Source organism: Artemia sp. Qi Xiang Cuo, chromosome 8 (assembly GCF_049724085.1).
Source record: "Artemia sp. Qi Xiang Cuo chromosome 8, ASM4972408v1, whole genome shotgun sequence".
In the NCBI taxonomy this organism is placed as follows: Eukaryota; Metazoa; Arthropoda; class Branchiopoda; order Anostraca; family Artemiidae; genus Artemia; species Artemia sp. Qi Xiang Cuo.
This window is the reverse complement of record NC_142801.1, coordinates 8,544,643-8,560,794: the sequence shown is the minus strand read 5'-3', so window position 1 is coordinate 8,560,794 and position 16,152 is coordinate 8,544,643. Positions and strand designations below refer to the sequence as shown.

The window sequence follows — 16,152 nt, the reverse complement described above, 5'->3', positions numbered from 1 at the left end:
CCCCGAGTGAGAAGGAGGCATGGGAGGCATGGGCGCATGATCAGAAGAAGAAGAAGTATACGGAGAATTAATAGTCTTTTTGTTCACCCTTATAGATGAATAAACTGATTTAGTCAATGGAATGAAGTCCTATTCCTACAAGTTAAGTTAGAATAAAAGAATCAGGTAACAATCCCCCCCCCATGTAACTGAACCCCTGTATAACAGAACCCCCGTGCTACTGAACCCTCGTGCTACTGAACCCCTCCATGTAACTGTACCCCTCCCCCCCTTAACTGAACACTCGTGCATCGCAACCCTCCATGCAGTCCATCTCCCTCAAAACACTTTTCAACCATTTCTTGTTATTTTTTTTTATTTCTAAACTATTTTAAATTGACAATGCTCTCCAAAACATCACTTGTGTATTATAATGTACACTCTCAACCCATCACCTCCAAATCGAATCCCCCCCCCCCTCGTTCAACTGAACCCCCTATGTAACTGAACCCCTGTATAGCCGAAACCCTGTACAACTGAACCCCCATGCAACTGAACCCTCGTGCTACTGAACCCTCATGCAACTCGATCCCCATTTAACTAAACCTCCACGTAACTGTACCCCCTCCCCCGTTCAACTGAATCCCTCCATGTAACTGAACCCCTGTATAACCGAAACCCTGTATAACTGAACCCCCGTGCTACTGACCTCTCGTACTACTGAACCTTCGTGCAACTCAACCCAATTTAATTAGCCCCCCCCCCCGGGGAACGTTAGATCCTATTTAAATTGACAATACTCTCCAAAACATCACTTGTGTATTATACAGTGCATAACCACCCCATCTCCTCCAATTCGCAAATCTCATTACCCCTTTTTTTTGCAAATGTTAATCAACCATTTCCGATTTGTCGTTACGTATTTTTCAAATTTATAACAAATTACCTCAGTTAACAGCTCCTTTGGGATTACCTTAACTGTTAATCAGTTTAATCCTTTTTTTTCTCCACTGATACAATCAATCACTAATTAAGTAAATTAAGTAAATTTACTAATTAAGTAAATTAAGTAAATGTCTAAGTAAATTAAGTTATCTCCTGCCCTAAAGAAATGAGGGGAACAAACCAATTTTTTTCTGTCTGCTTTTCAAAATGATCGTATTTGGAAATCTGTCATTTAACATTAAGAAGTAAATTGAGTAACCCTTTTGCAATAACAATAGGCTTAGCAGCGGTTAAATATCATTGTCGGCGACAATTCAATCAGAGTTGTTCAAATGGAAATACCTTTTCGCAAATTGAGTTAGCTTCTATTTCATAGACAAAATATTTGAATTCCTTTTATTCAAATCACCTATCAAGTTATCAAAAATATATGAACTAGAAATCAGGTCTGTAAATTGCAAATCTGGTCTCTAAATTGTGTCAGAAAAACTTGTCCGTTAAAACTCGAAACAAGACGCGCTGGTTTTATAATACAGGTTTATCACTAAAAAACTCTTTGAAAAGGTGTAATGCCCTGTAGAAATGTTTACCTATAGGACCTGTAGAATACTATACCTACCAGAAAAACCTGTTTGGTACAGGGGCGCAGGCAAAATGGTACTTCTTACTCTACTGATTTATATGTTTCTCAATATAAAACCAAGTTCAGTCTTTACTCTGTCCTATGCACAAACTCTCAATTGTTCCACACCAACAAATGAAGTACATGCTAAAGAGTATACAAAACATATAAGAGTGAAAACTGGCGCTAGTATCGAAAAAAAATCACCCGTGCCATCTGGGATTCGGTGGTTTTGCTCCTTTAGCTTGCTCTAAACTGCAACATACTTGTTTCTCAGGTACTTTAAAATGTAAGAAAGAGCAAAGAAAGCAGAGTTTTCGTACCAGTAGACCTAGCAGCTTAAAATTAACTAGCGTAATTAGCCTGCAAATATTTTTTAAAGCTTAACCTTGGCTTAATTTGTGCAGATAGAATTTTGAATCAAAATTATTCTTGGAAACCAAAGAAAAATGAGGATTAATTGTATCACTAACTATCTTCTCGTTATACTTTTTAATGAAGTCGTCAGACGTTATGCTCTATGTTGTGCTAGTGGGTTTTAATTCGTATCTTTCCCGTTAAATCACCAAAGATCCACTCTTAAAAGTTTCCCAATTGCTTGTTTGTATTTTTGGCACTATAATTAACAATATCCCCCCTCTCAGAGTTGATAAAATTGCCCCCTGTTTACAAAAGAAACAGAATTTTAAATTTGTTTTTAAATTTGTTATGGTGCTTGTTCTTAGCTGTTTTAGGAGGCAGATCTTTTTAGGTGTCCTCTTTCTTTAGTGAACTAAATCAGAAAATTCTTCTCATTAAAAGTACTTGGGCCAGGAGCCTAAATCATCACAATTTAACTCCTTAAAATTAAAAACCTTTTCTTTAAAAAAAAACCTTATTGCTAGATTATGATTGTAATAATTAAGTAAATAAACGTTAATACTATTATATTATTTAAATTAAAAAATAAAGTTTTTTTTTATATATTTCAGCAGTTTCAGCCTTAAAGTATCCTGGATAAAATAAAAGTAATCACCTAGTTGAGAAAACTAATGTTTCCAAACCACTGACAGAATTAAGGCACTGAATTACTGAAATTGCAACTACTTTTTTGAATTTGTTTTAAAAAGATGAAGTTCACTTTCATGATGAATTTGGATCAAGGCTTCACACAATCTGAACTTACTTACAATCATGCAAACGTCACACAATGGCCTTGTTCATATCACCATAGGGACAAAAGAGAATCAATTAACCTACTTCAGTAGAATTTTTACTTCGAACCAATGTATTCTAGAATATATTCAGTGGAAAATCCTGTCAGAATAGTTATGACTAATGAGACAATTAGAATATTACTATAATTAGAAATCATAACAGCACAGCAATGGCGAGGAAATGGAGTGGAAACCTCCTTCATCTAAGAAATTAAAGAGCAAAATTATGAAAAAATAGTACTGTGAAAAAAATAAATACAGAAACACATCCTCATTTTATGCTAATTCTAAATAAATAATATTTATTAAATTCCGATTTAAAAGACATTAGTTTAAGTATGTATGCATACTTTTAAAAAAAAAATGAGAAAGACATTCCTCAAAAGACAGGCATTCGGATTACAATTATACCCTAAAATCTGGCATGCATGAGAGAATTAAATTGGAGGGGGGGGGGTCAGTCCTTTGTCAAAATGTATATGAAATTTATGTTGTAAGGGCCACAGATATGATTTTTTTTCAGGAGTTATCAGTTTGAACCAATAGACATAAAATGTTGGATGGGAATTCATTCAAAGGAATTTAGGTTTCTAATACTCTTTTCTAATTTCTCTAGTACTGTTTCACGCCTTTTTGTGGTACTGAGTACCAATTTTGTTAAATAAGACAATGATAAAATATTTGCCATTACACGAGGATCATTCGATTTCGAGACATCAAACAACTCTGAATGAATAGGAAATTAGTTGCTGCATATTTATATTTGCAAAGAAACACACTAGCCTCTAACGACAGAGGTTTTACAGCAGTAGCATTGCAAGAATACAAAATTGTACTTCTAGGTTTGGATTTACACAATTTGTTAGAAGAATTTTATTAAAATCTTCTTCTAGGCACCCCAGAACTACTATAATCCTCCAAATCTGTCTTTTTGCTATAACATTGGTCAGACCAAAACATTGAAGCCGGTGCTAGCCTTGCACTTTAACAATCACAATTAAAGAGATCAATAACAAATAAGCAGATGTAGTTACAGAGGAAAATTTGAGCAGAGGGGAGGGGAGTTTTTCTGTATTCCCCCCTTTTCCAAAATAATTCCGTTTCACATTCTTTTTGTGTACGTGCGTCTTTGGCCATGTTGATCTTTAGCCCTGTCATGGCACAAATTATGTTCCTGGTGAGCTAAAAGCCTGAAACCGCTGTTTGAAGTTCATTTTGGCCTTTATTTGAAAGGTTTATGGAAAGAAAAATTTTAGGTTTGCCTTACCATGATTTACCAGTCATGCACTTATAAATAAATATCTAAAAGGTATAATAAAAATATCACAGGAACATAAATGCACTAATTCATACAGTATTTTTGTCTCAGTATTAGTTACAATTTTTGAAAGCTTACTTGGCTTGAAGGTGGTTAATCTACCATCAAAAGTCAGCTGCTTTCCCTTTTTGTTGGCCTGAAGAGTGGTGTTTGTCAGTTATTAGTTTAAAAAATCAAAGTTTTTCTGAGGGAAGTAAATAGCGAAGTTGAAACTTAAAACGAATAAAAATTATTACTTCACAGCCTATCTAACCTATAACAATGAAACTAGTGGAAATAAATCAAGTGGTCTTATTTCCCTATGTTTGTAGGATTACAGAAAAATAGTGCTTTACTGAAAACACAAAAGCCAAGTATAAAAAACAGGAATGATTGATTAAGGAGTCAAAAGTAAATACGTTGCCTCACAGCAATAAACTAATCTAAAACGCTTTTCGTAGTCTTACAGGAGCTGTGATATCAGTACCTTTCAGTATACAATTAAAATTACTTTAAAAACTTAGCCATAAAAATGATAATTTTGCAGTCATTAAACAGCATAAAAAAACAGTGGATTGATTTATCGGGTAACATTTTGGTCTCACATAGTTTTACTCGAAATGAAGAACATATCAACCATAATATGGACTCTGGAGATCCAGCTATTTCTCCCTAAAAAACGGCGAATTTCAAGTTGTGATAGAAATTTTAAAGCGAGCCTGTAGTATTATTACTAATGAGACTCCTTCACTTCGAACTTGTCTACAAAATAATCACGAAATGTCTTTTTCAGATCCAAAATGACAGTCAATCATTGAACTGAGCTCATTGTGCAGAAGTGATGCCAAATTAAACAAAAAAAGTTATTTCTCCCTAAAAAACGGCCCTTTGAAGTTTCTATGACAACACTTTCAACAAAAACCTTATATGCCCCCAAGGCATAACTTACGACCCTTGCCCCAAGGGCTGTGAGAGGTTGTCATCCTTAAAGACCTAATTTGCAAAACTTTCAACTACGTTGAATAAAATTACTATCTAAAAATTTTGATTGGATGTGTTTGGGGGAAAGGTTGGCGTCAGTGGGGGATAAGTTACCCTCAAATCAGTTTCGACTATTAAAAAAGGCACTAGCCCTTTGAAATTCCAATCGAATGAGCCCATTTTTCAAGTTTCTACGACAAAGATTTAAATAAAACCTTAAATGCCCCCTTGGCGTAACTTATAACCCTTGCACTGAAGACTGTAGGGGGAGTGTCATGCTCAAAGGTATAATTTTCTTAACTTTAAACTGCGTGGAACAAAATGGCTATCTAAAAATTTTGTGCTTGGAGAAATGGTGGGCGTGGAAGGATTGTTAGTTGCCTTCCAATCACTTTCTACTATTAAATAGGCACTAGCCATTTCAATTTCCAATCGAATGAGCCCTTTTTGAAGTTTCTACGGCAACGCGTTCTATAAGAACTTTATATGCCCCCCGGTTATAACTTATAACCCTTGCCCTAAGGGCTCTGGGGGATTGTCATCCTCAAAGACCTAATTTTCAGAACTGAAAACTAAGTTGAATAAAATGGCTATCTCAAAATTTTGATTGGATGTGTTTGGGATAAGGTGGGCACGAGGGGGGGGGGTTAGTTACCCTCCAATCACTTTCGACTTTTAAAAAGGGCACTAGCCCTTTGAATTTCCAATCGAATGATCCTTTTTTGAAGTTTCTACGACAACGCCTTCTATAAAAGTCTTATATGCCACAGGGCATAACTTACAACCCTTGCCCTGAGGGCTGTGGTGGAGTGTTCTTTTCAAAACATAATTTCTATCTGGAAATCAACTACGCTGAACAAAATAGCTATCTCAAAATTTTGATTGGATTTGTTTTTGGAAATGGTGGGCTTGGAAGGGGTGTTAGTTGCCTTCTATTCACTTTCGACTTAAAAAGGGCACAAGCCACTCAAATATGAACCCTTTTTGAAGTTTCTATGACAAATTCTTCGATACAAAGTGCCCTGCTTTAAAGGAAAAAAAATAATAAATAATACTTTGTGCCAACATTGTTTTTATATCTCCCGGGGCATAACTTAAAATCCTTGCCCTGAGGGTTGTGGGAGAGTGTCCTCCTCAAAAAAAATATTTCCTATCTGGAAATCAACTACGTTTAAGAAAGGGCATCTAAAAATTTTGATCAGATGTGTGTATTTGATTGAAATGGTAGGGGTTAGAGGGGGTTACTTGCCCTCTATTCACTTTCTACTATTAAAAAGGGCGCTGGCCCTTTAAATTTCGAATAAAATGAGCCCTTTTTAAAGTTTGGACGACAACACTTTCAACAAAAACCTTATAAGCCCCCAAGGCATAACTTACAACCCTTCCCCTGAGAGCTTTGGGGGGAGGGTCCTCCTAAAAGACATGATTTCCAGATCTTTCAACTACGTTAAACAAAACGTCTATCTCATTATTTTTTTGGATATGTTTGGGGAAATGGTGGGCGTGGAAGGGGTTTTAGTTGCCTTCCAATCACTTTCGACTATTAAAAAGGGCACAAGCCACTCCAATTTCCAATTGAATGAGCCCTTTTCGAAGTTTCTACGACAACTTCTTCGACACGAAGTGCCCTGCTCTAAAGGAAAAAATAATAAATACTAAATTGTGCCAACATCATTCTAATATCCCCCCGGGGCATAATTTAAAACCCTTGCCCTGAGGATTGTGGAAGAGTATCCTCCTCAAAAACATATTTTCTATCTGGAAATCAACTACGCTGAACTAAATGGCTATCTGAAAATTTTGATTGGATGTGTTTGGAGGAATGATGGGCGTGGGGGGGGGGGGCTAGTTACCCTCAATCACTTTTAACTATTAAAAAGGGCACTAGCCACTCCAATATCCAATCGAATGAAACCTCTTCGAAGTTTCTACGACAACTCCTTTGATACGAAGTGCCGTGGTATGGAGAACAAGAAAATAAATTGTGGCAACATCGTTCTTTACTTAGGCAGTGCGATTGCGCTGCCTATGATAAATGCCCACTCTACAATACGGAGCAGAGATTTGGGGGCATATGAAAGCGGCTCAGCTAGAGTGTGTTCAATTAGGGTACTTTAAGAGATTGTGAGGGCTGTATAGAACGACTCATTCCCAGGTTTTAAATTAAATAAAAAAAACAAGTTATTTTATACTGAAAGTAAGGAACGACGTTAAAACTTAAAACGAACAGAAATTATTCCGTATATGAAAGGGGCTGTCCCCTCTTCAACGCCTCGCTCTTTACGCTAAAGTTTTTCATTGTTTAAAAAAATAGAGTTGTGAGAAAGTCAAACTATAATTTCTGTTCGTTTTAAGTTTTAACGTCGTTTCTTACTTTCAGTTGAAAAAACTTGTTATTTTTATTTAATTTTTGAACGTTTTTGAATTAATGCAGGTTTTGATTTTGGCTCACCGTACATGAATAATTTAAAAAAAAATTTGAATATCAATTTTGCTTTTATTTGGTTAAATGGCTTTTTCGAAACCTGTTTAATTTTATTTACGAACATTTTTATTAGTAATAAATATACGTTACTTACGAATTAACTTACGCAACAAACCTCTATATTCTTATATTTTTAATACGTATATTAGAGGGTTTGCCCCCTAGCCAATACCTTTCTCTTTAAGCTAAAGTTTGAATTTTGTTCCAATTCTTTAAAAATGACCCCTTAATCACCGTTAATTAGAATAAATAGATCTTATGAAAGTACTAAATAATCTTTGGCTTAAAGAGCGAGGTATTGACTATGGGATGAACCCAATCATATACGTAATGTTTTCTGTCGTTTTAAGTTTTGATGTTGCTCCTTAATTTCAGTTAAAAAAATTTTTTTTTTTATATATATAATTTCTGATCTTTATTTAAATAATGCTGGGAAATCCGGTTCCCCCTTCATAGCAATGTCCCTGCTCCCATGAAAACTTCCTTCATGATAAGATCCTCCCACATAACCCCTGACCCACTCCCCCCCCCCACTACCAGAAAAAATCCCCTCTTACAACGTCGGCATACTTCCCAATAACCCATCCTATATGTTAACAGTGGGTAAAGTTCATAACTTTCAGCCCTCCCCCCGGGGACTTCGGGGGATTAAGTCATCCAAAAAGATATAGTTATCATATTTTTGACCATCCTGAACAAAATGGCTATCTCAAAATTTTGATCGGGTGACTTTGGGAAAAAATGGTGCGTGGGAGTGGGCCTAGTTTCATTTTTTGGTCACTTAAAAAGGGCGCTAAAACTTTTAATTTCACTTCGAACGAGCCCTCCCGCGATATTCTAGGACCACTTGGTTGATACGATCACCCCTGGGAAAACCAAAACAAACAAACAAATACACACGAATCCGTGATCTTTCTTCGGGTAAAAAATAAAAAATTCCACATTTTTATAGGTAGGAGCTTGAAACCTCCGCAGGAGGGTTCTCTGATATGCTGAATATGACGGTGTGATTTTCATTAAGGCTCTATAACTTTTAGGGGGTCTTTTCCCCTTATTTCGAAAATCAGTCAAATATTCTCAGGCGCGTAACTTTTGATAGGTATGACTAAACTTGATGAAACTTATATATTTGAAATCAGCATTAAAATCTGATTCTTTTGATGTATCTATTGGTATCAGTTTTCTATAGTTTCATTTACCATTGAGCCGGGTCACTCCTTACTTACAGTTCGTTACCACAAACTGCTTGATGATAATCTAGGTATATGGCCACTAAAAAATTACAGACTAGTCTCAATGATTAAATTTTAGTTTCGTATCGAAGAAGTTGTCGTAAAAACTTTGAAAAAGGCTCATTCGATTGGAAATTGGAGTGTCTAGTGCCCTTTTAATAGTCGAAAATGATTGGAGAGCAATTAGCCCCCCCCCGCGCCCATCATTCCCCCAAACACATCCAATCAAAATTTTTAGATAGCCATTTTGTTCAACGTAGTTGATTTCCAGATAGAAAATATGTTTTTGAAGAGGACACACCCCCAAAACCCTCAGAAAAAGGGTTTTAAGTTATGCCCTAGGGGTATATAAGGTTTTTATAGAAGGTGTTGTCGTAGAAAATAATTGGAGGGCAACTAGCTCCCCCCCCGCCCCCATACCAATCATTCCCCCAAACACACATTCAATCCAAATTTTAAGTTATGCCCTGGTGGTATATAAGGTTTTATTAGAAGGCATTGTCGTAGAAACTTGAAAAAAGGATCATTCGATTGGAAATGCAAAGGGCTAGTGCCCTTTTTAAAAGTCAGAAGTGATTGGAAGGCCCCCCCTCTCACGCCCACGTTTTTCCCAAACACATACAATCAAAATTTTGAGATAGCCATATTATTCAACGAAATTTTAGGGTCTGAAAATTAGGTCTTTGAGGATGAACCCCCCCCCCCTACAGCCCTCAGGGCAAGGGTTGTAAGTTATGCCTTGGGGGCATATAAGTTTTTATAGAACGCGTTGTCGCAGAAGACTTCAAAAATGGCTCATTCGATTGGAAATTGAAATGGCTAGTGTCCTTTTTAATAGTCGAAAGTGATTGGAAGGCAATTAACACCCCTTCCACGCCCACAATTTTCCCAAAAACATCCAATCAAAGTTTTGAGATAGCCATTTTGTTCCACTCAGTTGAAATTTTAGGAAATTATATCTTTGAGCAGGACGCTCCCCCCACAGTCTTTGGAACAAGGGTTATAATTTATGCCCTTGGTTATAAGGTTTTTATTGAAATATATGTTGTAGAAACTTTAAAAAGGGCTCATTCGATTGGAAATTCAAATGGCTAGTGCCCTCTTTAATAGTCGAAAGTAATTTGAAGGTAAGTAACACCCCTTCCACGCCCACCATTTCCCCAAACACATCCAATCAAAATTTTGAGATAGCCATTTTGTTCCACTCAGTTGAAATTTTAGGAAATTATATCTTTGAGCAGGACACTCCCCCCACAGTCTTTGGAGCAAGGGTTATAAGTTATGCCCTTGGTTATAAGGTTTTTATTGAAATCTATGTCGTAGAAACTTGAAAAAGCTCATTCGATTGGAAATTCAAAGGGCGAGTGCTCTTTTGAATAGTCAAGAGTGATTTGAGAGCAACTAACCCACCTCTCACGCCCATCTTTTCCCCAAACACATCAAATCAAATTTTTAGATAACCATTCTGTTCAACGTAGTTGAAAGTTTTGGATATTATATCTTTAAGGATGACAGCACCTCCCCCTCAGAGTCCTCAGGGTAAGGGTTCTAAGTTATGCCCTGGGGACAAATAAGGTTTTTATTGAAAGTGTTGCCGTATAAAGTTCAAAAAGGCTCAAATGAAACTGTTGGAAACTGAAAGGGCTAGTGCCATTTTTAATAGTTTATAGTGATTGGAGAGCGACTAACGCCCCTCTCACGCCCACCATTTCCCCCAACACATCCAATCAAAATTTTGAGATATCCATTTTGTTCATCGTAGTTGAAAGTTCTGCAAAGTAGGTATTTTTGGATGATAACTCCCTCAGAGCCCTCAGTGAAAGGGTTGTAAGTTATGCCCTGGGGGCATATAAGGTTTATATAGAAAGGTGTTTTAGAATTCATAGGCAGCGCGGGCATACACGGGCACTTTGAATCGAAGTGCCCGTGTATGAAACTTCGTCGTAGAAACTTCGAAAAGGGCTCATTCGATTTATAGTTGGAATGGCTAGTGCCTTTTTTAATAGTAAAAAGTGATTGGAGGGCAAATAGCCCCCCTCTCCCCTCCCACGCCCATCATTGCCCCAAACACAACCAATGAAAATTTTGAGATATCCATTTTGTTCAGATATCCAGAGAGAAAATATCTATTTGATTTCCAGATAGAAAATATCTTTTTATCTTTTTTAGGAGGACACTCCCCCACAACCCTCGGGGCAAGGGTTTTAAGTTATGCCCTGAGGGCATATAAGATCAATGTTGACACAATGTACAGTTTTACAGATTTACAGCTTTTACAGTTTTACAATGTACAGTTTTTACAGTTTTACAGACAGTTTTACAGATCAAACAATTTACAGATTGTTTGAGGTCTGTCTCTTAGTTTTTCAAAGAAGAAAAAGCAGTAGGCCTTTTCCTGTTTGTAATCAGGTTTGCATTCTTTATACATCCGTGCTGTAGCGGTAGCTAGCAACCTAATAAGAGATCCGGGCTGCAGCGGTAGCTAGCAACTCAGTAAGAGACGATCACGCCCCATCCGGGTTGCAGCGTTAGCAATAGGACACAGTTTCAGGGAAGTAGCTTTGAAGTTTGCCATGCCAATGAGTAGTCTCCATAATTACGCGAAGAAATTTGGAATTGTCTCACTTCATAAAAAGAGAAGAACTTCACTCAACTCATCTTAATTCTAATGTCCTCTGGGTTGGGCTTATTTCGGCTATCTAGAGCCTCTATAGATATGGTACAAAAAATAATTTGTACAATTCCACTATGAAGTCGCCCAGTCTGCTAGGAGAAAGAGAAATAATGGTTTCCTACTTTTTCGACACTTATGTTCATAAATTTTCACACAGTTTATTGAAAAGAAAAAGAACTATATGATGGTACCCACTGAACTTTTAACCTATGATTATGTATTATAGTTAAACAGTTATATTTGAATCTGTATTTCTTAATAATTGTTTAGTTTCTAATTTTACAATTTGGGCTGTTTAGAAGCAAAACTGATTAACTCTACAAAACAAACAACGGGGAAAACTCCAAATGAGAGCACGCTGCTGATCCATGGAAGAAAGTTTTGACTCTTTTACATGTCCGTTTATATGTTTAGTATAGAGGACTTATTTAAAAATCCGTTATTGGCACAGTCAAAGTGAGGTCCATAAAATTTGTTAGAATTCCCTTTTCAAAATTTTCTTACTTCTAATTATTACTCCTGCTTTATTGTACCTAATTATTACTCCTACTTAAAATATTCCTACTTTGTAATTCTTACTCATTATGGGAATATCACTAATGGAACAGTGAAAGCATTTTTAGTCTCCACATAGTAGGAAACTTCAAACAGAGAAAGTTGTTTTCTGACACACAGTTGAAATTCTCGTTGAAAGCACACAGTTGAAAGCTTTCGGTTGACTCTCCATGTGAAAACAAATTTTGAAACCTTAAGGTAGAGCTAAAGTTAAAAATCATTTTTGAAAATTATTGTTTAAAGAATCTGATCAGTAAACTGGCTGGCAATATGACCCAATCAGGCTATCATTAAAGTCGATGTCGATCAGTAAAATCAGTAGAAATATGTTAGTTTTGAAACTGCTAATACAGCTACTAATAGCGCATTATAGGTTTTGCCAGGCTTTTAACTGTTCCTTCCTTGATACTTGGTTTGTGTCCAACCGTTTTTATGTGAATACCCTGGAACTAAACTCGATTGAGTTCAAATTTTTTAGAATATGCCTTTGGGTTACCAAATTTTTTTCCTGGACTACCACTTTTTAAATACCACCTTGTAAGGTGACTATATCACAATTCTTTCTAAAAATTACTCTCTTAAATCTTTTCTCACGCCTATAGAAGTGCTTTCACCCTCAACTGAGAATATATTGCTTTAAACATGCCTTCTATAAGAGTTCTAATCCTATTGGATCCCTGCTAACTGTTCCAATGTCAGGAGTGTGTGAGGTTTATCCCTTTCTGTTTGTTACGGGTTAGTCAATTAAAGCTAAATTCAGACGAACAGTATTTGAAGGCATAGTTCAAACTGCGTTAAGTGGCCATTTCAAATCTAAGAAATATTTTCTGTTAAAAAAAAATCTAACCACATAAACGACTGGGCGCCGGCAAATATTTTCCAGGGGGAGGGGGGCAGACGCCAAAATAGCAGTGGTGATTTGGTTGACAAGGAATATATTTCAGAATTTGTTTGTAGGAATAAGTTTATATTAAAGAACGAACTATAGCCCATGGTAAATGATTATATACTGGCTATACATGAGCATTTTGTAACTTTTACGGGTATTATGGTTGTTAAGATAGCAGACACCTCGTAATGAACAAACCGTAAGAGATAGTAACTAAAAATTATCCAGATTACAGCGGCAGCTAGCAACCTAGTAAGAGACGGTCACATCCAATATTATAAAATTTAATGGTCCATAGCTCCTGAAAATAGTGTCAAATCAAAACAAGAAATACACCGTCAGAACCACCTTGTCCAAAATCCCTATGCAAGAAACTTACGGTCTCTTGGCTTGAATAACACGTAAAATCTATTGGTTTGAAAAACAAGCTAAGTTGCTTGATATACGATATTCTGCATTGACAGCATCTGTGTTTTTTTTTCTTTCTTTTCCTCAGACAGTGGGGCACTGGAACATTGTAGAGAGCTGTTTGATGGCTAATTTTAAAAGAAATTGATGTGGTTACAGAACTTTTGTGATTTTTTTTTTAATAAAAACAAATTTTTGCATAACACTCCATTTTTATATAGCACTGTAATAGTATATGTTATTAACATCAGGAATTTCTCACATCTACTTGCTTTTGTAATTAACGAAAAAATATTTAAAATAAAATAAAATCTTTACAAAGAACCGCATTTTCATACACTACATAATGAATTTCGTCATAGTTCTATTATAACAAAATATGAAGTGAATTGAAAAATGTATATTGTGACGTTAGCTCTGATTACTTCAGCGTATTTTGACGTCATCATTATAATATAGGTGGGTGTACATAGCTTAGTCAATAACATGATTTCTTCTGAGCAAGCTAAACGTAAGTTAAACAAACAATATTACTAAAAAAATTGAGATAGCATCCTGACAAAAAAAAAACGGTATTTCACAATGGTACAAATAATTAACTATACGAACCCCTTATATAAAATGATTGAAGCTGTAACTGCAATCCTAATACTGCTAAAATGACTAGACAGGGAAACAAATTTTCCAAAGATATTTTTCTTATATAATAGTGATAAAGGGCTTGTCTGTACTTTAAGTCAGTTATTTCAATAGAGCAGTGTCAAAGATTGCTATTGCAATCACTTTATCAAAAGAATATACACAGTTTTGTAGAAAAATCAAACAAATGAATAACCCGTCACAGTAAGGTGGATGAAAGTGTGCCTCTTGATCAGAGGTTCGCAAGTTCAAATCCTCCAGTGGCAGGCCATTTCTCCCTCACGGGATCGTACAGAAGGTATCATGATAATAGAAGAAAAACAGAGAAAAACAAACTGCTGTCCTCCTTTGAAGTTCCACCTGGCTAACAGATAGCCCAGCGTTCCCTCAATGAACGCTTTTGGAAACTTGATTATTGTAAGTGATCTCTTCTTTTTCAGTCGGAAATCTAACCAGAGTGTCTAGCTTGATCTATTATCTAAATAATTTCTTTTTTAGGTTAAAACTTTCTTCATAATTTTTTTTTTTTTCAAATTTTGAATAGAAAGCAAAGGCAAAATAATACTTAATTTAAAAAAAAATGGTATGAGAAATTAATATTTTATTGATTTATTGTTTACTATTTTGACCTGATTTTCATTTTAATATGTGATATAGCTATATAACTATAAACATTGTACATGTCCAAGCACATAATCAAATGCCATTATTTTCCAAAAATGGTAACTAAATGGCAAATGTAAGTCCTCAAATTTAGTCCCTCTCCTTTTGCTTAGGCGCCTTCAGGAACGTTTACCTTACATCTATAAGAACTCTAGAACTGATAAGCTGTTTTCCATGAAATTTTTCTGAAATTTTGCAGTTAGAAAAATATCAGACAATAGTTTTTTATATAGAGGATTTCAGCATAAGTATAAATATAAGGCTCTTTCCCTTAACGGCTGGAGATCCGAAATTGAATTCGCGGAAAGGGACCAATGTGAGCCTCAAAATTTTCTGGTAAGGGATGGCAGGTGCATGCATTATTATAGTTGTCATTATATATGCCAATTATTTCAGGTGTTTGTTTTATGCTCTGCTGGCTATTATTTTTTTTTGCTCAGACGTTGATTCTTGGAAGATATTCCACCGAGGAAGAGGACGTGTCTACTCTGGAGTCGAAAGCAACTCTTTAGATAATGAAGATGAATGGTTTGAACAGAAGCTGGACCATTTTGCTGCTTTTAACAATGCCACCTGGAACCAGGTATGGTATGCTAAGTTCAATTGTACTTTAGAGTTTTGGTTTTATTCTGCTATATATTTTGCACGTTAAAGCAACAGTACATGGGAATGCCTAGTTTTGAGCCCCAAAATAGTTGCAGGAATATATAGGTTCGGAACTTTTACTTTGTCTTTTTTATTATGATTTGAATCTCTTATAGCTTTTCTCCAAGAAAAGTAAAAAATGAAAAATCAAGTTCCTATCTAGGTGGGGATTGAGGGGTCCTTTAGCCTAATCCTTGGGGATTTGAAATCCAGGGACTTTTTTTTAATATTTTTGTAGCTTTTAGCAAAAGCACTTAAGATCAGAAATTTTTACTTTTCTTTTTTAATTCATAGTCCTAATTCATATGTTAGATGTACATATATTCAGGGGCGTAGCTCCAGCATTTTTATTGGGGGGCAAGAGGGGTCTCCATCTGGAGAGTCAAGGGGCATGGGCTATATACATAGTTTTTTTCTCCAAATTATTGGGGGGGTAACTGGCCCCCCTCTGAAATGACGTCATTGCATATATTTAAACTTGACGTCTAGTGCCCACTTTTCTTTTATAGTATCCATTTTTTAAAAGGAAAATGGCTTCTATTTTTCTTTAGTTATTGTATGATTATTGAAGGAAACCGCAAATTCAAACTAAAGATTGCTAAAAACGTCAGCATGTCGTATAACTGATGTCAAATTTACTTAATGCATTAATGTACTTTAGACTTTACCCTTCTACGTTTTAAAGATTTTTCAGGTGATCCAGAATTGTCTAAGTTAAATTGAAATAGTGAAGCAATTTTTTGGGGGCCCTTGCAAATTTCATATAGGTTCAAAATATTTGAACTTGTGTGCTAGCTTTTTCTAGCTCTGATATTTGGCTGAATATATTATATAAGATAAGGTAAACTTTTATTTTCACCAAAATATTCATGGTACTGCCAAATTTCCTTGGTATAGTCTCAATAAAAAGCAAATACATAAAAAACACTAATCAATCCTCCT

The 16,152-nt window shown here is 35.7% G+C and overlaps 1 protein-coding gene across 5 annotated transcripts in view; it reads right to left on the bottom strand.

Annotated features, from left to right (window-relative positions):
• Positions 1–16,152, bottom strand: part of LOC148949130 (uncharacterized) — a 173,066-nt gene that overhangs the window by 86,907 nt on the left and 70,007 nt on the right. The window lies entirely within an intron of this gene.